Source organism: Bos indicus x Bos taurus, chromosome 11 (genome assembly GCF_003369695.1).
Source record: "Bos indicus x Bos taurus breed Angus x Brahman F1 hybrid chromosome 11, Bos_hybrid_MaternalHap_v2.0, whole genome shotgun sequence".
Classification (NCBI taxonomy): Eukaryota; Metazoa; Chordata; class Mammalia; order Artiodactyla; family Bovidae; genus Bos; species Bos indicus x Bos taurus.
In genome coordinates, this window is record NC_040086.1 from 62,559,572 (window position 1) to 62,583,155 (window position 23,584).

The 23,584-nt window shown below is 40.2% G+C and overlaps 1 protein-coding gene across 3 annotated transcripts in view; it reads left to right on the top strand.

Annotated features, from left to right (window-relative positions):
• The first annotated feature begins 21,944 nt into the window (after positions 1-21,944).
• Positions 21,945-23,584, top strand: part of AFTPH (aftiphilin) — a 74,370-nt gene continuing 72,730 nt past the window's right edge. The window contains exon 1 of one of the 3 annotated variants that reach the window (XM_027555632.1): positions 21,945-22,236. The gene's annotated coding sequence lies outside the window, so the exon portion shown is untranslated. The remainder of the gene's footprint in view (positions 22,237-23,584) is intronic. The other 2 variants (XM_027555631.1, XR_003513396.1) reach the window with 2 other exon arrangements.

A 23,584-nucleotide genomic window follows, 5' to 3' on the forward strand; every position in this document is an offset into this window, starting at 1 on the left:
TTTGTCTCTGCTTTTTTAATATGCTGTGTAGGTTTGTCACAGCTAACCTTTAAAAATTGTGAAACACTGTTGTACACCTAAAATACATACTGTTGTACATCAACTAAATACCTCAGTTAAAAAAAGAAACTTAGACTGTTTATACATGTAACTCCATGTCATTCATTCATTTTAGATGTTCTATACCGTATAACCACATCATAATGTATTTATACATTCTTTTCAATGGTGACAAGTGATTTTCACATTTTTGCTGTTACAACCAATGTTGCCATCAACATTCATATTCTCACCTTATTATGCTGGCTTGCAAAGTCTTCTCTAAGATATACTTCTGAGGCAGAGTTGCTGGGGTGAGAATCCCCTGGACTGCAAGGAGATCCAACCAGTCAATCCTAAAGGAAATCAGTCCTGAATATTCACTGGAAGGACTGATGCTGAAGCTGAAGCTCCAATACTTTGGTCACCTGATGTAAAGAACTGACTCATTGGAAAAGACCCTGATGCTGGGAAAGATTGATGGCAGGAGGAGGAGGGGACGACAGAGGATAACATAGTTGGATAGCATCATTGACTTGATAGATATGAGTTTGTGCAAGTTCTGGGAGTTGGTAATGGACAGGGAAGCCTGGTGTGCTACAGTCCATGGGGTCACAAATAGTTGGACAATACTGAGCAACTGAACTGACTGACTGATGAGGAGGGGTGGTGTGTGCTATTTGTTTTATTGAATATTGGCAAATTGCTCTCCAGAACGGAAGTACCAATTTATATTCCTATAGACATTAAATGTATCATTTTTTTTAATTTGGCAAACTAATAGCTGTTAAATTGTGTCTTACTATGTGATTTTAATATTTTTTTCCTGATGGCTAGCAAAGTTGGAAATCATTTTATGTTTATTGGACATTTGAGTTTTCTTCTTCTGTGAATTACCTGTTAATATTCTTATTCGTTCTATATTGGGATATTTAACTTTCCTTTGTTTACTTATAGGAATCATTTTTATATTCTGGATATTAATACTTGTTGAATGTATTACAATTACCCTCTCTTGGTTTTTGATGTAACTTTATGCTTTTAAAATATGATGTCTTTTGATTTATTTCAATTTTAATGTAGTCACATTTATCAATCTTTTCACTTGTGGTTTGTATTTTTTGTATTTATTTTAGGAACTATTAAAAGTTCTTAAAATAGTTATTTTAAGAACTATTTCCTTATCATGAGGTCATAAAGTATTCTTGTATATTTCCCTGAAAGTTTTTAAATTTTTTTTTCATTTTCAGGCTTTTAATCTATCTAGAATTTACTTTTCATTTGTTTTGAAGCATGGTTCTAATTCTACATCTGAATGGAAAATTCAGGTTAAGACTCTGCCCTTCAATGCAGGTGGTCCAGATTTGATCCCTGGTCAGGGAACTAAGATCCCGCATGCCACATGGCAAGGCCAAAAATAAATTTAAAAAGAAAATTCAAATGAAGTAATTTGCCAGCACTTTTTATCCCATGGTGTCTTTTCCCTCTCCTGTCTGTAGTGACAGTTCTGTCGTGTATCACACTGCATTTGTGTAGATCTATTTCTGGGCTCTCTAATCTATTCCATTGGTTTACCCGTATATCTCTAAGCTAATACAAACTTTTTTCAAAACTATAGCTTTACGTTATGGCTTGTTAAGGTAATCGCCCCCATCATGTTCTTCAAATTTTTACTTTTCTTGGCCCTTTGCTCTTCCAAATGTTTAAACCAACTTATTAAATTGTATGCAAAAAGGCATGTTTGAATTTGTGTTGGAAAATGATGAAATTTGTAAGTTTATCCATGAAAAATTGATGTCTCTAGCATATTGCAGCTTCATTTCTATGAACACAGTGTACCTCTTTACTTAAGTGGTTTTAGTACATTTTTTAAAAAATTTATGATCTTCCTCTATAGAATCTTGCCCATCTTTTGTTAAATTTTCTTTTTTGTTGTTGGTATTATGAATGACATACATATTTAAGTTACACTTTTCTCACTGTTTATTATGTATAGTATTGCAGTTGATTCTTTCATATTAATCTTTTATCCAGCAAACTTTAGCTCCAACAATTTGTCTATAAAGTATTTTAGATTTTCTGTTGTTTTTTCTTCCCTTATACATAATATAATAACATTTATATTTTTTTACTTGCATATTATCTTACCATGTTGTCTAAGACCTCCAAGACAATGCAGAATAAAGCAGTGGCAGCAGGCATCTTGGTTTTATTTCTGATTTTAAAGACAATGCTTCTAAAATGTTACCACTATATTTAATAGTTGTGGCAGATCTGGTAGATACCCTAGTTTCATGTTCTTTTTCTTCAAAGGGGAGGTGGTTTACATTCTTACTTTTTTCCATGGACATGTAAGGATGGTCAGGTGCCAGTAAGTTGAAGCCTGCTGACCACACTTACACAAGACTGACTAGAGCATCAATTAATTACTTTATAATAAGAAGAATAAATACTAGGTAGACGAGATACTGGTACATAGATATTCTGTCTGGGGCCAAACCTTTCTGAGAAACCAAATTATCTTCAGAAGGTCGCTTAGTGTGTGCGAAAAGTTTGCAAAAGTGTCATCAAACTGTGATACTTCATTGCTGTATGCTCTACTACAGGATAAACCCAACTGAATCAGCACTTGGTCAAACGTCAAGGCTTCTCTGTCCTGGACAAAGTAATGCTGCATTTATTTCTCCTCTACTTCCCATGTGTCTATTGCTGGCCAACCTTTTTCTGAAGGACATCCGGTAGTATGCTTGTGCCTTCAATCATATTAATACATATGATGACAATTTAAGAAGAACTTCTTATGTTCCTACTGAGATCCGCAGTGTGTTTGACACTCTACAGCAACTGAATTTATAGTTTTGACACTCATACAGCAACTATGTGATCGTGTGACACTCAGAGTTTGACACTCATACAATTATATTTCACCTAATTATAAGAATATAGATCATCCCAAAATGTGTCCACCCTTTGATCTTACAGTTCCACTTCTGAGAAACAGTAGGATAAGTCTTCAAATGTGCATAGGTAGAAATGGTTCAGTGCTATTTTAATATTTAAAAAATTGAAACATAAATATACCTCAACAGGGGACTGGTTAAATTAATTGAGTATATCCACTCAATGAAATATACCACACCTGCTAAAGAGGCTAGGATAGGTTTTCATATACTTGCATGGAAATAGGTAGGCTTCCCTGATTGTTCAGTGGGTAAAGAATCCACCTGCAATACAGGAGATGTGGGTTTGATCCCTGGGTAGGGAAGATCCCCTGGAGGAGGAAGTGGCAACCCACTCCAGTATTTTTGCCCCAAAATCACACAGACAGAGGAACCTGAGGGGCTATAGTCCAAAGGGTTGCAAAGAATTGGACACAACTGAGTGGATACCACAATGATAATGGAAATAGGTATCTAACATGATTCCATAGAGAAAAAAAAAAAGATCATAAAATAAGTATTTATAATATTATCTTCAGTTCAGTTCAGTTGCTCAGTTGTGTCCGACTCTTTGTGACCCCATGGACTGCCCCATGCCAGGCCTCCCTGTCCATCACCACTGAGTCAATGATGCCATCCAGTCATCTCTTCTCCTCTTGCCTTCAATCTTTCCCAGCATCAGGGTCTTTTCAAATGAGTCAGTTCATAACATCAGGTGGTCAAGGTATTGGAGTTTCAGCTTCAGTATCAGTTCTTCCAATGAATATTCAGGACTGATTTCCTTTAGGATTGACTGGTTGGATCTCCTTATAGTCCAAGAGACTCTCAAGAGTCTTCTCCAACACCACACTTCAAAAGCATCAATTCTTCGGCACTCAGCTTTCTTTATAGTCCAACTCTCGCATTTGTATGTGACTACTGGAAAAACCATAGCTTTGACTAGATGGACCTTTGTTGACAAAGTAATGTCTCTGCTTTTTAATATGCTGTCTAGGTTGGTCATAACTTTCCTTCCAAGGAGTAAGCATCTTTTAATTTCATGGCTGCAGTCACCATCTGCAGTGATTTTGGAGCCCACAAAAATAAAGTCTGACACTGTTGCCATTGCTTCCCCATCTATTTGCCATGAAATGATGGGACCAGATGCCATGATCTTCATTTTCTGAATGTTGAGCTTTAAGCCCACTTTTTCACTTTCCTCTTTCACTTTCAAGAGGCTTTTTAGTTCCTCTTCACTTTCTGCCATAAGGGTGGTGTCATCTGCATATCTGAGGTTGTTGATATTTCTCCCAGCAATCTTGATTCCAGCTTGTGCTTCTTCCAGCCCAGCGTTTCTCATGGTGTACTCTGCATATAAGTTAAATAAGCAGGGTGACAATATACAGCCTTGGCATACTCCTTTTCCTATTTGGAACCAGTCTGTTGTTCCATGTCCAGTTCTAACTGTTGCTTCCTGACCTGTATACAGATTTCTCAAGAGGCAGGTCAGGTGGTCTGGTATTCCCATATCTTTCAGAATTTTCCACAGTTTGTTGTGATCCACACAGTCAAAGGTTTTGGCATAGTCAATAAAGCAGAAGTAGATGTTTTTCTGGAACTCTCTTGCTTTTTCCATGATCCAATGGATGTTGGCAATTTGATCTCTGATTCCTCTGCCTTTTCTAAATCCGACTTGAACATCTGGAAGTTCATGGTTCATGTACTGTTGAAGCCTGGCTTGGAGAATTTTGAGCATTACTTTGCTAGCATGTGAGATGAATGCAATCATGCGGTAGTTTGAACATTCTTTCTCATTGCCCTTCTTTGAGACTGGAATGAAAACTGACCTTTTCCAGTCCTGTGGCCACTGCTGAGTTTTCCAAATTTGCTGGCATATTGAGTGCAGCACTTTCACAGCATCATCTTTCAGGATTTGAAATAGCTCATCTGGGATTCCATCACCTCCACTAGCTTTGTTCATAGTGATGCCTCCTAAGGCCCACTTGACTTCATACTCCAGGATGTCTGGCTGTAGGTGAGCGATCACACCATTGTGATTATCTGGGTCATGAAGATCTTTTCTGTATAGTTCTTCTGTGTATTCTTGCCACCTTTTCTTAATATCTGCTTCTGTTAGGTCCATATCATTTCTGTCCTGTATTGAGCCCATCTTTGCATGAAATGTTCCCATGGTAGCTCTAATTTTCTTGAAGAGATCTCTAGTCTTTCCCATTCTATTGTTTTCCTCTATTTTTTGCATTGATCGCTGAGGAAGGCTTTCTTATTTCTCCTTGCTATTCTTTGGAACTCTGCATTCAGATGCCTATATCTTTCCTTTTCTCCTTTCCCTTTTGCTTCTCTTCTTTTCACAGCTATTTGTAAGGCCTCCCCAGACAGCCATTTTACCTTTTTGCATTTCTTTTCTTGGGGATGGTCTTGATCACTGCCTCCTGTACAATGTCACGAACCTCCATCCATAGTTCTTCAGGCACTCTGTCTATCAGATCTAATGCCTTGAATGTATTTGTCACTTCCACTGTATGATCATAAGGGATTTGATTTAGGTCATACCTGAATGGTCTAGTAGTTTTCCCTACTTTCTTCAATTTAAGTCTGAATTTGGCATAAGGAGTTCATGATCTGAGCCACAGTCAGCTCCCAGTCTTGTTTTTGCTGACTGTATAGAGCTTCTCCATCTTTGGCTGCAAAGAATATAATCAATCTGATTTTGGTGATGTCCATGTGTAGAGTCTTCTCTTGTGTTGTTGGAAGAGGGTTTTTGCTATGACCAGTGTGTTCTCTTGGCAAAACTCAGTTAGCCTTTGCCCTGCTTCATTCCATATTCCAAGGCCAAATTTGCCTGTTACTCCAGGTGTTTCTTGACTTCCTACTTTTGCATTCAAGTCCCCTATAACGAAAAGGACATCTTTTTTGGATGTTAGTTCTAGACGATCTTGTAGGTCTTCATAGAACCATTCAACTTCAGCTTCTTCAGCATTAGTGGTCGGGGCACTGACTTGGGTTACTGTGATATTGAATGGTTTGCCTTGGAAACGAACAGAGATCATTCTGTCATTTTTCAGATTGCATCCAAGTACTGCATTTTGGAATCTTTTGTTGACTACTATGGCTACTCCATTTCTTCTAAGGGATTCTTGCCCACAGTAGTAGAAATAATGGCCATCTGAATGAAATTCACTCATTCCAGTCCATTTTAGTTCGCTGATTTCTAAAATGTCGATGTTCACTCTTGCCATCTCCTGTTTGACCATTTCCAATTTGCCTTGATTCATGGACCTAACATTCCAGGTTCCTATGCAATATTGCTCTTTACAGCATTGGACTTTACTTCCATCACCACTTTACTTCACATCCACAACTGGATGTTTTTGTTGCTTTTGTTTCATCTCTTCACTCATTCATATTATCTTACCTTTATCTTTTTAATGTTTATGTGTGTTTATATGGGTCAAAAAACCTATAACTACATATCCCACACACACGCAGATATGTATATATTAGCAAGCTGCTAACATTAGCTATCACTAAGGAGAGGAAATTGTGGAGTTACAGTAGCAGACATTTCCCCCTTTTCTGTATTTCCATTCTACTGTATTATCTGACAAAAAATATTTCTGGATTTTTTTTTGCATTTTTATAATTTTTAAAAATTATGCAACATAAAGGTCAAAAGTTATAAATATATTGTAGGGTTAAAAAAATTGACAGACTCATTTTTTTTAAAGATTACTTGGATAGAGACCGAAGGAGAGGAAATTTGTCAGCAATAAGAAAGCAGAAGACAGAAACAGATTTTTGATGTATTGAGATACTATTTTGTTTTTTCAGTCATGCTGTACAGCATGTGGGATCTTAGTTTCCTGGTCAGGGATTGAACCCAGGCCACCTGCATTGGAAACAGAAAGTCTTAACCACTGGAGCACCAGGGAAGTCCTAACAGACCCGTTTTCAAAAAAAGAAAAAGCCTTTGCAGGACTTCCCTTGTGGTCCAGTGGTTAAGACTTTGTGCTTCCAATGCAGGAGACAAGAGTTCCATCCTTGGTTGGGGAACTAAGATCCCGCATGGCATTTGATATGGTCAAAAAGTAAAAATTAAACAATCAAAAAAAAACACAAAAAAACCACCTTTGCTATTTATAAGAACTGCATTGCCAAAAGGAAGGAGGAGAGGACTCCTAGCTCGGGGCTGGGAACCACCAATCCCAGTTCCCTAGTTCCCCAATTCCCTGATTTTGTAGGGTCTCTTACACCCAAGTACAACCCGAGATTCAGTGTGTCCCCATGCTACTCTGGGAACTGCTTTGTGAACCACAAGAGAGGAAAGGCCTTGTGACACATGGGACATGGGTCCAAAGCACCTGCTGGGAAAATGCAGGCCATCCGTCTCTAGCGAATGCCCAACCTGAAGGATTGAAGTAGGAGGACAGATACTCCTCCACCCAAAGCTCTGCTCTGCATTGGTGGACAGCATGTCATCCATGACTTTCCTCTTCACAAGCTTCAAACGTTTATTTGAAAGGAAAAACTGAAAACATATATTTGAAAATGAAAGGAGTTCCAGCATTTGTTTGAAGAATAAGAATCAGTAGCATATTAAGGAACTCAATTTTAACTTTTAGAATGTGTGACATGAAGGTCTTTGATTATGGAAGGACTGATTCCTCTCAGGCTCCTACCCATTTTGAGATTATGCAGATATCCTGTAGATTGTACGTTGTATTTCCCATGCGTGTTTTAATATGGTAAAAGAGCATGCATGCTATTCTATATTTAAATATACATAGATAATTTCAAATTACACATGTCCTTTAGCTACTAGCTTTCTCTTCCAGTCAACCTTGTTTTTGAAATTTATATACGTAGATCCAGTTCATTCACATTAAGTGTGAATAACCACAGTTGGTTTACCATCCCCTTGCAAAAGAACAGATTGGTTCCCCTATTCCACTGTTATAAGTGGAGCTATAATGGGTGTTCTTATACTTACTCCTTGGACACAGATGCTGGAATGGTTCATGGAGTTAATGGCATACATATTTTCTGAATTCCTTCAGAAAGAACTCTAAAGCACTTAAGTGAATATTTTGTTTTATTAAAATAAAAAATTATTATTCATAGAACGTATCTATCATTCTATGAATATGTGCAGTCTCAAATGGTTCTGGATATATATGGTTTGAACCCTTAGGTCAGTGGTCCCCATCCTTTTTGGCACCAGACATCCATTTTGTGGAAGTCAATTTTTCTGTGGACCAGGTTGGGGGTGGACAGTTTCAGGATGATCAAGTGCATTATGTTTATTGAGCACTTTATTTCTATTATTATTACATCAGCTCCACCTCAGACTTCCCTGGTGGCTCAGACGGTAAATTGTCTGCCTATAATGTGGAAGATGCGGGTTCAATCCCTGGGTCAGGAAGATCCCCTGGAGAAGGAAATGGCAATCCACCCCAGTACTCTTGCCTGGAAAATCCCATGGACGGAGGAGCCTGGTAGGCTACAGTCCGTGGGGTCACAAAGAGTCAGACAGGACTGAGCGATTTCACTCACTCACTGACTCCGCCTCAAGATCATCAGGCACTAGGAGGTTGGGGACTCCTGCCTTGGGGCATGTTAACCTTCTAGTAAGATGAAAGTGACAGTAAAGTGAGTGATAACGACTCTTTACACCTTAAAAGGAGAAATTTAATTTTATGGTATCACACCCTTGTTAGTCTTTTTACATATATATCCTATCTCCTCAACTAGTTCATGAACCACTTGTCAGGAGGTGCCTCAGAATTCCCAGCCATCAGGAGGGTGCCCTTTACATAATATAACCCCCTTGCTACTCAAATATGTAACCTAAACTAGCACCATAGGCATCACCTGAGTAGAAATGCAGAATTACATGTCTCAAGCCAGACAAACTGAATCTGGTTCTGCAGGTTAATAAGATCTCCCTCCCATTAAAGTCTGAGCACCGCTGGTGTAAGTAGACAGAATGTTCCCTGGGCTTTCCCAGCAGATGTGGTTAATTTTGATGTGTTAACCTCAATAACTCAGATTCCCTAATCCTATGTTTATTTGCTTTCAAGAACCTTAACTATTTCTGTGCCTATGATGCACCACCAGTGTGATATGGGGGTATTAGAAATTGGGCATTCTCAGATGAGTGGGTCAGAACACGGTCCCAAAGAAGTTGATGTCTGAGCAAGTCTTAAAGGACTCTTGGTCAGTAACCAAGTAACCAAGAAAGGCAGAGGGAATCAAATAAGAAGAGGTTCCAGAGCTGTTGTAACAAACTAAATTTCATACCGTCAATTTTGTATTATCTTTCAATTATTCACCCATCCAACAGATGTTAGATGAACCCTACAGTAGATGCTAGAGATACAGGGATGAAAGTACACTCCATTCCTTTAAAGTTGTGCGTTTAATGGAGTAGACAATTAAGGAAGTTGGAAATTACAACTGATATAAGAGCAACATTATGGATACACCAAAAAGCACTGCAGGGGCTTAGAAGAGGGGCAAAATATTTAGATGGGGGCGGGGGTGGGCAAGTACAGAGAAGATATCAGTGAAATTTTCCAAAATTGAGCTCTGAATTTTATCTTAAGGAAAAAAAGAGAAGCCAACTGGTTTAAAGGAGTATTGTTTACAGATCTTAGTCACAAGCAACACAACTTGAGATTGTCTGATTAAGAAGAAAAGAAATTTATTTAAATGATAGCAGATAGCTCACAGAATTTCATGAATGACCCAACAACTATGCTCAGAGTCCATGCAGCCAGAAACATTTCCCCAAATTATGCCAGAGATCTAGTCCAGTAAGGATGCAGCTGAATTTGGTCTTGCCGGTGCCACTGGCCCTGGACACTCAACAGCAACTAGCCCCTGCTGCCTTGAAGTTCAGTCTTGCTGCAGCTGCTACCATCACCGTCAGCAAAAATTCTCTGAACTCCTGCTTCTGTGTATCATTAGCTCCCAACTGAAAGTCTGGTCAGCAAAGCCTAGGTCACATGCTATCTCTAGTTGCAAAGAAAGCAAGGAAAGCCAACACTTGCCTGTTACCCACTGCTGCATAACACTGGAGAGGGAAATGGTAACCTACTCCAGTATTCTTGCCTGGAGAATCCCATGGACAGAGGAGCCTGAAGGGCTACAGTCCATGAGGTTGCAAAGAGTCAGACACTACTGAAGCAAATTAGTATGCATAACAAACTGCCCCCAAACTCAATGCTTCAAACATCAACAACCATTATTATCTCTCAAGATTTTGTAGGTTGACTGGGCTCAGCTGGTCAGCTGTGCTCCAAGTGGTGTCTTCTGGGTCTAAAGTCATCTGAAAGCTCATCCAAGATGGCTCACATGGCTGGCTGTTGTCTGGGAACTCAGCCAGTCACCTAATATTATTTTAATAAAGTTATTTTCTACTTAATCAGCCAATTTGATTGGTTGAACATTACTTAATCGAGGAGAAAACAAGACTGAGGAAGAAGTAGAACTCTAGCAGGTCAAATTCTCCTCAATGGATCTCTTCATGTAGACTGGGCTTCCCCACAGCTTGGTGCTCTTGGAAAATTTGTACATTTCACATGATATCTTTCTTCCAAGTGGGGACATTCCAAGCAGCAAAGTCAGAAGCTTCAGATCTGCTAATGCTTGGCCTGAAAAGTTACACAGCACTGCCTCCACCAATTCTGTTAGTCAAATCAAGCCTCAGATTAGCACACACTCAAGTAGTAGATCTCAAAATACAAAGAGGGGCAAAACCCCTGCAGCTGTCTTAAATTCCCCACACTGGCACTTTCAGCTCTCGTGTTAATACTCAGAGGAAAGCTTTGCCTTCCACCTAGTCTAAGTTAGAGATTTTCTCAAAGGTGTAAAAAAGGGTTCAGATGCTGAACTCTCAAAAAAAAAAAAAAAAAAAGACTATTGTCCACTGTAAGAAGCAGGAAGAAGGGCATTCCATGCAGAGTGAACAGTATTGGAAAGACAGACAGGGCTTCAGTTGATCCTGCCACTTAAATAGTGTACTACTCATGATAGCTTAATTCTTGCTAACACTGCATTAGCACTGCTCTTTGTTGAGCAGAGTTGTAATTCTACTGCATTTGTGCGTATTAGAGAGTTTAACCTAATTACAATTGATTTGGGAGTTGCAGTCCTTGCTTGTTTTCTCCTTTCTACATCTTTAAAACACTTTACAAGATCACTGTTTACAAGATCTGCTGCTGAATCAGAAATGTGTGTTTGACAATGATAGCCTAAGGTGTGCAGTAATTTGGAAATAAAAGTAAGGAAAATCCAAACCCCATTATATGCTCAGGTATTTTTAATAGTCTTTTATTTTAATTATGAAAATATTCAAAATGGGAAAAGTAGAAAGAAAAGTACAATTAACCCCAAGATATCCACCATCTTGATTCAATTCAGTAACTGCTAGCATTCTGCCATATTTTCTTTATCTCTATGTACATAGTCTTTTTTTCTGAGCCATTTTAAAATAAGTTACATATAACATGATATTTTAGTCACCTCCAAAAAGTAAGGACATTCTCCTACATGTCCATAATTTTGTTATTATATCTAAAAAAGTTAATAGTAATTCCTCAAGGCAATTTCATACCAGCGCACATTCAGATTTCCTCAGTTATCCCCAAAACATCTTCTATAACTGATTTGTTCAAATAAAGGTTCTATTAAGAACCACGCACTACATTTGGTTGTTATTTCCCTTAAGTCTCTTTTAATCTACAATTTCCCTTTTGAAGAGACCAAGTTATTTGTTTGTCCAGTAATCTGGGTACTGGATTGGTATGACTGTTTCTTTGCAGCCCTGTTCAACTGGTTCTTCCAGTATTTCCTGTAAAACGAAATGTATATTTACAGGCTTGTTTAGATTCAGGTTAAATATATTTGGCAAGAATACCCTGTACTTCTGTGATCAGTATATTTCATCTGTGATGAGAATATACAATTGAATGAATTGTATACATTGAATACAATTCAATATATTGAATACAATGAAATATACATTGAATCATATCAGGAGGCTCACGGTGGTCAGTTGTCTTTGTCTTTTAGTTTGGGGAGGAAACAGCAAAAATAATACACATCAGGTTTATGAGGCAAAACAGTCTAAGCCAGGGTCATAGCAAGACTAAAGGTGTGGAGAGAAGTGGTAACTAGCCCATGACTGGGGTGTTGTCGGCTTTTAAGCACTAAGCTTAGGGCTGACTTGCTCACCTGAGACAAGAGACCCTCATCTTTTTTAAGTCTTTATCGAATTTGTAACAATATTGCTTCTGTTTTATGTTTTGGTTTTTTTGGCCAAGAGATATAGGGATCTTAGCTCCCCAGTCAGGGATCAAACCCACACCCCCTGCATTGGAAGGCAAAATCTTAACTGCTGGACCACCAGGAAAGGTCCAAGAGAGACTCATCTTGACAGTATTAATGAAGGAGGGCAAAGATGCTGGCTGGAGTCTGAAGATAGATCCTCCTCTCTAGCTCAGAAGAGAGGAAGATCTCAGCACAGCCCCTGAACAAGTCTTTCTCGCCCTGTCCTGGGAGAAGACTAGCCTGATTTTCTAACAAGGAAAGCAGTACATCAACATTTACTTCTCGGGAGCTATGGAGTTGTGAGAATTTAGGGTCTGGTGTACTTATGTGGGCCCAGAGGCCAAACACAGGAATTATTGTCACTGTCAGCTCTAACACACCAGTAGAAGCCCAAAAATGGCATTAGGAAATCCCCTGGAAAGCTGGTGAAGAAGTGTGGCTCCTGGAGTGCTCTCAAGTTTGTAGGTGCAGTAACAAATACTTAAGGACCCAGGATTAGCGGCCCTAGTGGACAGAATTAGCCAAGGCAATACAGTAACAACTGGCACCCTCAGGGTGGTCTAGAGCAGGATTTCTCAACCTAGCCACTACTGACAGTTGGGGCTGAATAATTCTTTATTGTGGAGGCCATCCTCTGCATGGCAGAATGTTTCATGACATCCCTGGCCTCTACCCACTAGGTGCCAACTGCACCCCAACCCTAGCTGTGACAATGAAAAGTTTCTCTAGACATTGCTAAATGGCCTAGGCAGAGGCAGAGTGGTAAAATTGCCCCTGGTTTTGAATCACTTGTCCAAAGGAAGGGTCAGTTAAGTAGCCATAGGGTTTTCCACTGAGGGACTAACACCAGGCTCTCTACTGAAACCTCTTACATACATTGAAAGTGAAAGTGAAAGTGAAGTTGCTCAGTCGTGTCTGACTCTTTGCAACCCTGTGGACCGTAGTCCTACCAGGCTCCTCCATCCATGGGGTTCTCCAGGCAAGAGTACTGGAGTGGGTTGTCATTTCCTTCTCCAGGGGATCTTCCCAACCCAGGGATCGAACCCAGGTCTTACATACATTAGTGCATCTCAATTAGCAGCAGCTCTGTGAGGCAGGGGTACTGTCTCGAATTTTACAGCTGAGAAAAGTTCTCAGCAAGGTTCTATGATGTGGCTAAGGTTCTGTCCAGGGTCTATCCCACTTTAAATCTAATTCTTGGTCTTCCCTGGTGGTTCAGTGGTAAAGAATCCACCTGGCAATGCAGGAGGCATGGGTTCTATCCCTGATCCAGGAGGATCCCACAGGCTGTGAGGAAACTAAGCCCGTGAGCCACAGCTACTGAGGCCCAAGTGGCCTAGAGCCCGTACTCCACAACAGGAGAGGCCACTGCAGTGAGAAGCTCATGCACCAAAACTCGGAAGTAGTCCCCGCTCACCGCAACTAGAGAAAAGCCCTCACAGCAGTGAAGACCCAGCACAGCCAAAAATGAGTAAATAAATAAATAAAATTATAAATCTAATCGTCTGTCCATATGCCCAGCTGCCTCTTTCTCTGGCAGCAGGGAGCTGCTGCCTGAACACCAGCATCTAGCCCAGTTGCTGGCACTGAACTTCAAAGCAGGTGAGGAGTATGAGGGACAGTCTTGAAGGAGCTTTTTTAGCTCAGGGCAGGGAGTAGCTTCCAGCTCAGCGTCAGTAATTTGGCTGTTCAAGGGCACAGGGAAGTTTCCATTGGTGGTCTTCATGGGGCTGCTGCTACTTGGCCTGACCAAAGACATGAGGAAGGGACAGCCAAGAGGGTCGCAGAGACCTGGCTTGAGGGTTGGGAGAACATGGAACATGTTAAAAACATGGAAGGGAAACGTGGTGGGGCCCTGAGAAATAATGAGAAGATTATCCTTAAGTTCTTTAAGTAATGTATAAGATCCTGGCTCCAAAGAAGCCTGAGATAATTCAGGAGTTGCAGCATGAGAACAGTACCTGGACAGATTGCACCTCCATGGAAACAGTGGAGTTGAAAGCAATTCAGCAGATACCGTAGCAAAGAAGGCAGGCCAGGGCTTGATGCACTGAGTCCAAAGGAGTCTGGAGAAGTACCCAGCCCCCAATAGAACCTATGGGATACACTGAGGCAAGTACATACCTGAAATGAAGCATTTTCCAACTACTCTAGCAGATCGTTCTCTTCTCTCACTTCCGGTTACTTTCGTCAGTCCTTTGCAGTCCTCAGAGTTTTATTGTTCTCCGTTTTAGAGAGTCAGTTTTCAAGTGGCACTTGTTTCAAGTATATTGGTTTTGTCTTCCTAACTGGACTGTAAATTCTTTTGTTTATGGTCAAGAACCAAGGCCTGTTTCTTGACAGTCCCTCCGCCAATGCTGAGTGCATAAAGGTGTTCAGTAAATTGTTAATTGATTTTGAAAGACAAATTACAAAAATAATCAAGGATAGGGTAACTATAAAATCACTGAAGAATGTGGTAAACAGCAAAGGTTCAAAAAAGAAAGCTAGTAACAAGTATTTTTCAATTTTTTTTTCTGGAAACATTCCACTGATTTAAGAGAATGTCATTTGTTCAACAAGTATATATTGTCATCGATGTTCTTGAAGTTGGAAATACAGAAGTGAATAAAACAGAAATCTCTGCCCTCATGCAAGTATAAGCCACATGAAATTATCTCTGTCATATTTCCCTGGATCCTACTACCACACAAAGTTAAAGATACACATGAACTTTTCACAAAGGTAATACTTTAGTTCAGCATTATCTAATGGAAATATAATTTGAACTACATATGTAATGTAAAAAATTCCAGTAGCTACACTTTTAGAAAAGTAAAAAGAAATAGGTGAAATTAATTTCAAAAGATTTTGTTTAATCAAAGGTATCTAACATATTATTTCCATATATAATCAATATCTTCACTGATGAGATCATTTACATTATTTTTTGTACTAGGTCTTCAAAATCCTGTGTGTATATCATAGAACAGCACATCTCAATACAGAATACACACATGTGGCTAGTGGCTACCATATTGGATAATGTAGATCTAGTCATTCTTAAGTAGCTTATTTGATTAGCCTCTCTCTTCTATGATAGTTATGTGTGTGTGTGTGCTAAGTCACTTCAGTTGTGTCTGACTCTGTGAGACCCCATGGACTGTAGCCCACCAGGCTCCTCTGTCCATGAGATTCTCCAGGCAAGAATACTGAAGTGGGTTGCCATTCTCTTTTCCAGGGGATCTTCCCAATCTAGGGATCAAACCTGCATCTCCTGTGTCTCCTGCATTGGCAGGAGGGTTCTTTACCACTAGCGCCACCTTGGAAGCCCCTTATGATGGTTATATCAGTATGTTAATAAAGTCAACTAAGTTAAGTTTAGGCATTATCCCCTACACCCTGGAAATGTCTTTGGAGTCCTTAATTTAAATGTGATATATTAATGTGAATTCCTACTCCCAGGAGCCTATCTTTCAAAACTTCATCCTTGGAAAGGTCTATATTGCCCAGACATAGTGAGTATTTTTCCAGAATGGTCTAGTTATCCAGTAGTCCAGAAAGTACCACAGCATTAAATTATAATTCCCATTATTTTTGCAATAAACTTGATAAGCAAGTTCAAGAAGGACCAGCGGGAATAAGAAACAATATCTCTGATGCTCATCACATCTTTACAAAGTATAAAATGACAAAATCCTCATCAAACCAGCAACAAAAAAATTTAGTTGTATTCCCACTATGAAACAAGTTTCTTTTTATGCTTTTATTCCACATGATTAATGCAATTTATATCTAACATGAATATTTATCTTCAGTGCATATTATGACCACAGCCAGCTAAGTATATAGAAAACAAGTTCATGAGGGTCCCAAATACTTTTGGTTTCTCATGTATTTTGATAAAAGAGAAGATAATAACAAACAAGAAATAATGTGGAGAATAAATGGAGGTTACTGGATTAGGAATCTGGCTTTTAGTTTCTAATACCTAGTTCTCTACAAATTAGTGGGATGACTGAGGACATTGCTGTCATTTATCTCTTAGGACATTATTGATCTAACCTATAAAACTGGAAGGGTAGGTAGGAATGAGACTACTTTTGGACTAGATGATCTCTCAAATTCCTGAAACTTTTTCAGGAAAGTTTTCAATGGCCCAAATTCTATAAACACAATATTTTAGATTATAATGAAGTCATGTTCCGTTTATTAACCAACACTTTTTGTGAGAAGAAAAACTCCATTTGAAAGCAACTCAAACATGAGGAAAATGGGGACAAGGCTTCAAATGATGAAAATGTCTTTACTATGAGGAAACTGAGGAAGTAGTCTTCTATAAAGTGAAAAAGCCAGAGAGTTTCAGGGGAAAGAATTGTGAATCAGGAAATCACGATTCTAGTCCTAAATCCAGCCCTAACTTTTTAAATTTTGTAAAATCCTTAAATCTGTGATCACATGTTCTATAAAATGAGATTAATTGGCTCTAAGGGTGTCTATGTGAGAGTCAGAAGAGCTAATATATTTAAAAGCACTTTGAAAAGTTGCACAAATTTAAGATATTAGCATTAGCATAGTACCTTAGGAATTATCTCTAGGATACTGCTCACAATTCATGGTTTTAAACTAACTGGTTCTGGAAGAGTTATTTTTAACCATGAAAAAATGAATGTAGAATATGTCAGAGAATTATGTAACAAACACTCATGTAATCCCTACCTGGAATTTAATGTAAATAGTTTGATTAAAACATCAGGTTGCACACCTTAAATCCATATAATTTTTTGTAATTATATCTCAATAAAACTGGAAACAAAAATGTACATGGTTTTTCACATTTGCTTCAAAATTTTTTGATATAAAACTTTGAAATAACATATAAAATCCTCTTTAGTGATTTCTGACCTGCTCTATGTGAAAAAAAGGGAAAGTGTTAGTTGTTCAGTTGTGTCTGACTCTTTGGGACCCCCATGGACTGTAGCCCGCCAGGCTTTTCTGTCCATGGGATTCTCCAGGCAAGAATACTGGAGTGAGTTGCCATTCCCTTCTCCAGGGGATCTTCCCGACCCAGGTATCAAAGCCAGGTCCCTGTATTACAGGCAGTTTCTTTACCATCTGAGCCATTCCATCCTAGCCCCTAATGAATGTTGTGTATATCATCCCAGTCCATATTTTTATATTTTATTATGAAAATGTATATTGGGTCATTTGTAGAGATGGACCTAGAGTCTGTCATACAGAGTAAGTCAGAAAGAAAAGTAAGTCAGAAAGAGAAAAAAAATATTGTGTCATATAATAACATATATATGTGAAATCCAGAAAAATGGTACATGTGAACCTATTTGCAGGGCAGAAATAGAGATGCAGACGTAGAGAACGGATGTGATTCTTTACCACTAGTGCCACTAGTGCCACCTGGGAAGCCCGTAATGCAACTATATTCCAATTTAAAATATGTAAAGCAGAAAAACACTACATCTGTAAATAATAAGGTATTGGTTTAAGTCACATGTATTGTAAAATTCATATATTATACTCAGCTTGAACTTCATTCACTTTTGTTTTCATAATCTAATCATACTCATAGTTCTAATGGTAATCCACTTATGAATATATCACAATTTGTGACACAGGGTAGGGAAGAGGAAGGTGGGACAAATTTGGATATTAGGATTGACAGATACACATTACCATGTGTAGAATAGCTAGCTAGCAAAAACCTGAGCTTATAGCACAGGAAGCTTACTTTTTATAGCACAGGGAAATTCACTTTGTTGTACAGAAGAAACTAACACAGCACTGTAAACCAGTTATGGATGCATGAGTAGTTGCTTCAGTCATGACTGCCACTTTGTAGCCTGGCTGGCTCCTCTGTCCATGGAATTCTCCAGGCAAGGATACCGGAAGGGGTTTCCATGCCTCTTCCAGGGACTCTTTCTAATCCAGGGATCGAACCAACGTCTCTTATGTCTCCTGCATTGCAGGTGGATTCTTTACCACTAGTGCCACCTGGGAAGCCCGTAATGCAATTATATTCCAATTTAAAATATGTAAAGTAGGAAAACAGTACATCTGTAAATAAAAAGGTATTGGTTTAAGTCACATATATTGTAAAATTCATATATTATACTCAGTTGAACTTCATTCACTTTTGTTTTCATAATCTAATCATACTCATAGTTCTAATGGTAATCCACTTATGAATATATCACAATTTGTTTATCTACTAAAAATTTTTTTAGACAGCATTCACTGGATTATAAAATAAAATCATAGGAACTGTTTAGGTATGGAAAGGACCTTGGAGATCATCTTGTACAGGGTTTCTTAAACTGAGTTCATAGAATCTCTTCTATGATTGAGATTTACAAGATCTAAGAAATTCGAGCATTCGTGGAATGAGCATTTTTTGCATAAAGAACCAAAGCTTTGACCATATTCTCAAAGGGATAAATGTGCTAAATAGTTATGTCTTGCTGCTGCTAAGTCGCTTCAGCTGTGTCCGACTCTGTGCGACCCCATAAACAGCAGCCCACCAGGCTCCCCCGTCCCTGGGACTCTCCAGGCAAGAACACTGGAGTGGGTTGCCATTTCCTTCTCCAATGCATGAAAGTGAAAAGTGAAAGTGAAGTCGCTCAGTCGTGTCCGACTCCTAGAGACCCCATGGACTGCAGCCTACCAGGCTCCTCCGTCCATGGGATTTTCCAGGCAAGAATGCTGGAGTGGAGTGCCATTGCCTTCTCCGTATTTGACATATAAGAAGACACAAAATCACACAAAATCAAAGTGACAAAAGAGCCTGTTGGTAGACTCAGGTCTACCTATTGCTTTTGCAATACATCACATTGGTGGGGTTTTGTGCTTGCTTGTTTCTTGGTTTCTCACACAATATAATATGAGTTAAATTTCTTTCAACTGTTAGTCTACAAAGTAAAATTCAATCTTTTTTCTCTTTTAATTATTATTAATTATTATTCACTGCTGGTGAGAAAGTAGTAAAATTGGCATACTCCTGTATTACTGGTGGTGTTGTAAATCAACATAGTCTTTTGGTAAATAATATGAGATGATGAAGTGCCAATAAAACATTGAGCCTTTTGGCTTAATTGTTTTCATATTGAGAAAAAAATTCCTAAAACTGGACAAAGCCACAAGCACAAGAGCAACACAGTATCATTTGTAATAGTGGAAAATCTCCACAAACAGGATAATGGGTAACTCATGGTATGTCCACTCCATTTAATACTATGTAGGCAATTAAAATCAAAGTTTTATAAAATGTTAAGAAACAGGATGAAATACTTACAACATAATATTGAGAAAAGGGATACAAAATTGGTTTACACGATGATGACAATTTTGTAAAGAGCACAAGAGAAAAAATTAGAACTACAACAAATGGTAACTAGTCATTCAATGTTTCTTGATGCAAAATCTTAAGTAATTATGGCCTTAACTTTTAAAAAGTAAATAAAAACGATCACTGGATCCAAATGCAATGGTTTTTAATAATTCTTCCTCCTCCATTCATCTTAAAAATATTCAGAGGTATTTTCTTTTGTAATACAATTTCATAAGCATTGGAATGCTGCCTCCAAAATTATGTGTAACATTACTAATTACAAGTTGGTTGATTGCTCTCAAGTCAGCTGGCCAAACAGGGACTCAACAGCTCTACACAATGTTGGACACTGACTTCTCTATTGTTGTCCTTAAGTGAATAGAACTGGCTTCTGCAGTTACCTCACAAAAATCATTCTGTAATACTTTATGTATGAAATAAGTAAGATTTTTTTGAAAGCAGAGTTTTCTTTTTAAAGTTTTGATGTTTAAATTTATTATTTCGTTTTAAACATTTTCTTGATGATGGGTCTGCTTTTTGTCATATGTTCTTCTTCTGCTATTTCTGTTTAGTTGAACTAGTAAATTGCAACAGCTATGAATACATCTAAAATCAATTCATTTCCAGTCTCTGAACACATACATACAAATGCAAATAGTTTTGTTTCTTTCCTTCCCAGTCAATAAACATTTATAGTGATATACATATACATATACACATACATATACATATACACACATGGTTTCCCTGGCGGCTCAGTGGTAAAGAACCCGCCTGCCAATGCAAGAGACACTGGTTCAATCCCTAGATAGGGAGGATCCCCTGGAGAAGCAAATGTTAACCTGCTCCAGTATTCTTGCCTGGCAAATCCCATGGACAGAGGAGTCGGGTGGGCTATATAGTACATGGGGTTGCAAAGAGTCGGACTCTGCTGAGAGATTGAGCACGAACAACAAGCTCCCATACCAGCAGGGGGCGAAATACAATAGGGATAAATTTGACAAGCTGTATAGATTTTTCTTGCTTTAGTGACTGAGCAATAACAAAAATCCAGCACCACCATTGCAAAACAATTGATACTCCAATTTAAAGTGATGCAGTCTCCGTATATCTTACAGCCATTGAGTTGTAAAGAGACAAATGAGGGTCTATTTTAGCGCTCCAAGTTAAGTCGTCTAGAACATTGCAGAGGCGGGATAAACCGTGATGAACTGCTTTTGTCCTTATCTTCCCCCTGATTTGTGTAATTCCTCCACTCAAAAGGGTGGACACTTCTCTGTGGCTGAGGAAGGTGTTTTCCATCCTTGTTTCTTTGCGTAGCTGCTGAGCTTTGCTGTTTTGAAACTATTTTAAATTATTCAAATTGCCCGTTCAGGTTTGGCGAAAGTAAGAAGGAGCAGCCGGTAGCGCTCACGATTGCCGGATAGGATCCCAGGCTCATCATCCCAGACGATAATAATCCCCGCAGTCTTGCAGTCTGGTTTTTACAGTGGCTGGTGTTCTAACAGATATTCATTACAAAGGAAGGGGAAAGGTTATAAAAACGCAAACGATCAAGACTGACGATAGAAAAGTTATGACCGCTGTTATAGAAAAGCGCAAGTTAATTTTATTTCTTTACTTTAATCGAATAGTCTTACGCAGCATATATGAATAAACGACCACCGTGTCAATCTGTTAGCAGAATCCCCAAAATTTTTGTTATTGTTGGTCTCAAAGACGGTTTTCAGTTCGGCGGGTGCTTTCCCTCTTGCTTCCCATTTTAAATTTGATTTAACTCTTCTTATATATCAACTTCCTCTTCTGTCAGCGTAAATTAAAAAAGAGGAAGGGACTTAGACTGTGAACGAAAAAGTCGGTTTTCGTGGCGAAAAGGGCAAGCTAATAAGTGCTCTCCAGTAGGTTTCTGGTGAAGATACAGTTCCGTACCTCAAAACCTTTGCAAATTTTACTTGGAGAACAAGAGAGTTAAGACGGTCCCGAGCTGAACGTTAATCTTACTGGGCTGAGGAGCACCTGCCCCTTGCTCGGAGCGCTGTCTCAGGAACGGCGGAGTGCAGGAGGACGTCTTTCCCCCCACCCCACAGCTCGATGACTCGCTAGGAAGTCAGGAAAGGGCAGCTTGCCCGCACCCAAAATGGCTGCCGGCGCTCTGCACGATGGCGCCTGCGCAGGGGTAAGCATTCTGTGACACTGATTCCCTCTGTGTGTCCTCCGCCGCCCCCCCACCCCTTCTGCACCCACCAAGCGCCGGGCCCCGACCTAGCCACCTGCGCCCGGAAGTGACGTTTCAGCGGCAGCGGTTCCCCCGCTGCATGATGGGAGAGTGTGTGGAGTGGGCGGGGGGTCTCCGCGGAGGAGGAGGTGGAGGCGGTGGCGGCGACGGCGGCGGCGGCGGAAGAGGGCGGAGGGTAATGGGATGGGGGTCTCGCGGCAGCACTGAAACTCCGGGTGGGCGTCCATGGCGCTGCTTCGCTGACAGGGCTGTGAACAGCCTGCCTTCCGCTCTCACCAGCGCCGCGTCCGAATAGCCGGTCCTTCCCCGGGGAGCCAGTTCCTCCCCGGGCCCCTGAGCCATGCCCATCGCGGCCGCCCCGGACGAACCAGGTAAGCTTCACCAGCTTTCCCAGCCGCGCGGGGGAAAGAGGTTAGGGGACTTGGCCAGGCCCACCCGCCGGATCCTCGCCTGGGCCGGGGACACCTGCCCGCTGCGGAGCCGGGGGCTGCGGGGACATTGCCGGCTCTGCGGGCCTGCGGGCTCCCGGCTCTGTCCTCTTCTACAGCGGGTGTGGGGACGCCGGCGGCCGCGGCGCCTGAGGCGCACGGCCCCTCCTTGCCCTCCCGGGCACCGGCCGACGAAGTGAGAGCTTTTCCCACGTCCCTGGCCGCCGCTGGCTCCCCTTGCCCCTCCGCTTCCACCTGCCCTCGGCTCCGCACTGGCCGCTCCCTCCCGGAGCTTGTTGAGAAGTTTGGGGCTTTGCTCCGGCTTCCTCTTTCTCCCTCCCCCTCCCTCGTGACAGGTGTAAACACTGCCTGCTTCGCCCAGGCCCCAGGCCAGCGGCGACCAGATTGTGCTGCTTCCTAGGGTCTCTGAAGCAAACAGCTTTTGAATCCTCCAGCAGGCAGAGGAGACGGCACCAAAGCTCATTCATCCCTTCCTGAGAGGACCTTTTCTACTCCCTTCTTGCACTGCCTAAGAAATCGCCTGAGTCCCCTTCCCAGACTGCGTGCGAAAAGTTGGACCATTATTCTTGAAGCGCCCAGTTTGGCAGGTGCTAACATCTTGCTTGGGCAGGGGACATAGTATAAGGTAAATGGTGATAGGATCCTTTCCCCAGTGGGAAAGTACTGAGAATGTTTAGGTTTTACTTTTGCTGGTTAGTTCACGTTGATTTCCCACTGAATCTTCCGTTGGGGCCAAGGGAAGGACTAACCCAGACTTGGAAATATTTTACTGGGGGGCAAATGAAACAAAATCGGTAGTTCCGTTTCAAAGTTCTCGCTTTAGGAGAAGTAAACTCTTGAACTTTAATCTTCCCTTTCACCAGCTACGTTTTAGTCTTTTTGGTAGAATGGGAGGCGGAGATAGTTTAATCATTGAGGTTGCATTTAACTATTGCTTTCCGTTAACCTTTTAGACGTGAGTATATGCCAAAACTCTAAGGGAAACAGCTGTTTGAACGCTGTTGTGTTGACAGAATCTACACACTCTACATTTTATGTGCTTTGCCGACTTCGTCAGTATTGGCCTTTGTAGTAGTCATTTTTAATTCTTTGCAGAAATATTTAAAGAATTTATAGTAGTCTTCAAAATTTTGTTCATGAAGATATCTCACATGGATTAAAAAACAGATCCTGTGTATAACATCTAGACCAGTAAATGTTAACCTTTATTAAGTGCTCATTAGATCGAATTCTTCCATTTATGTATCTTTAGATATATTAATCTTCAAGA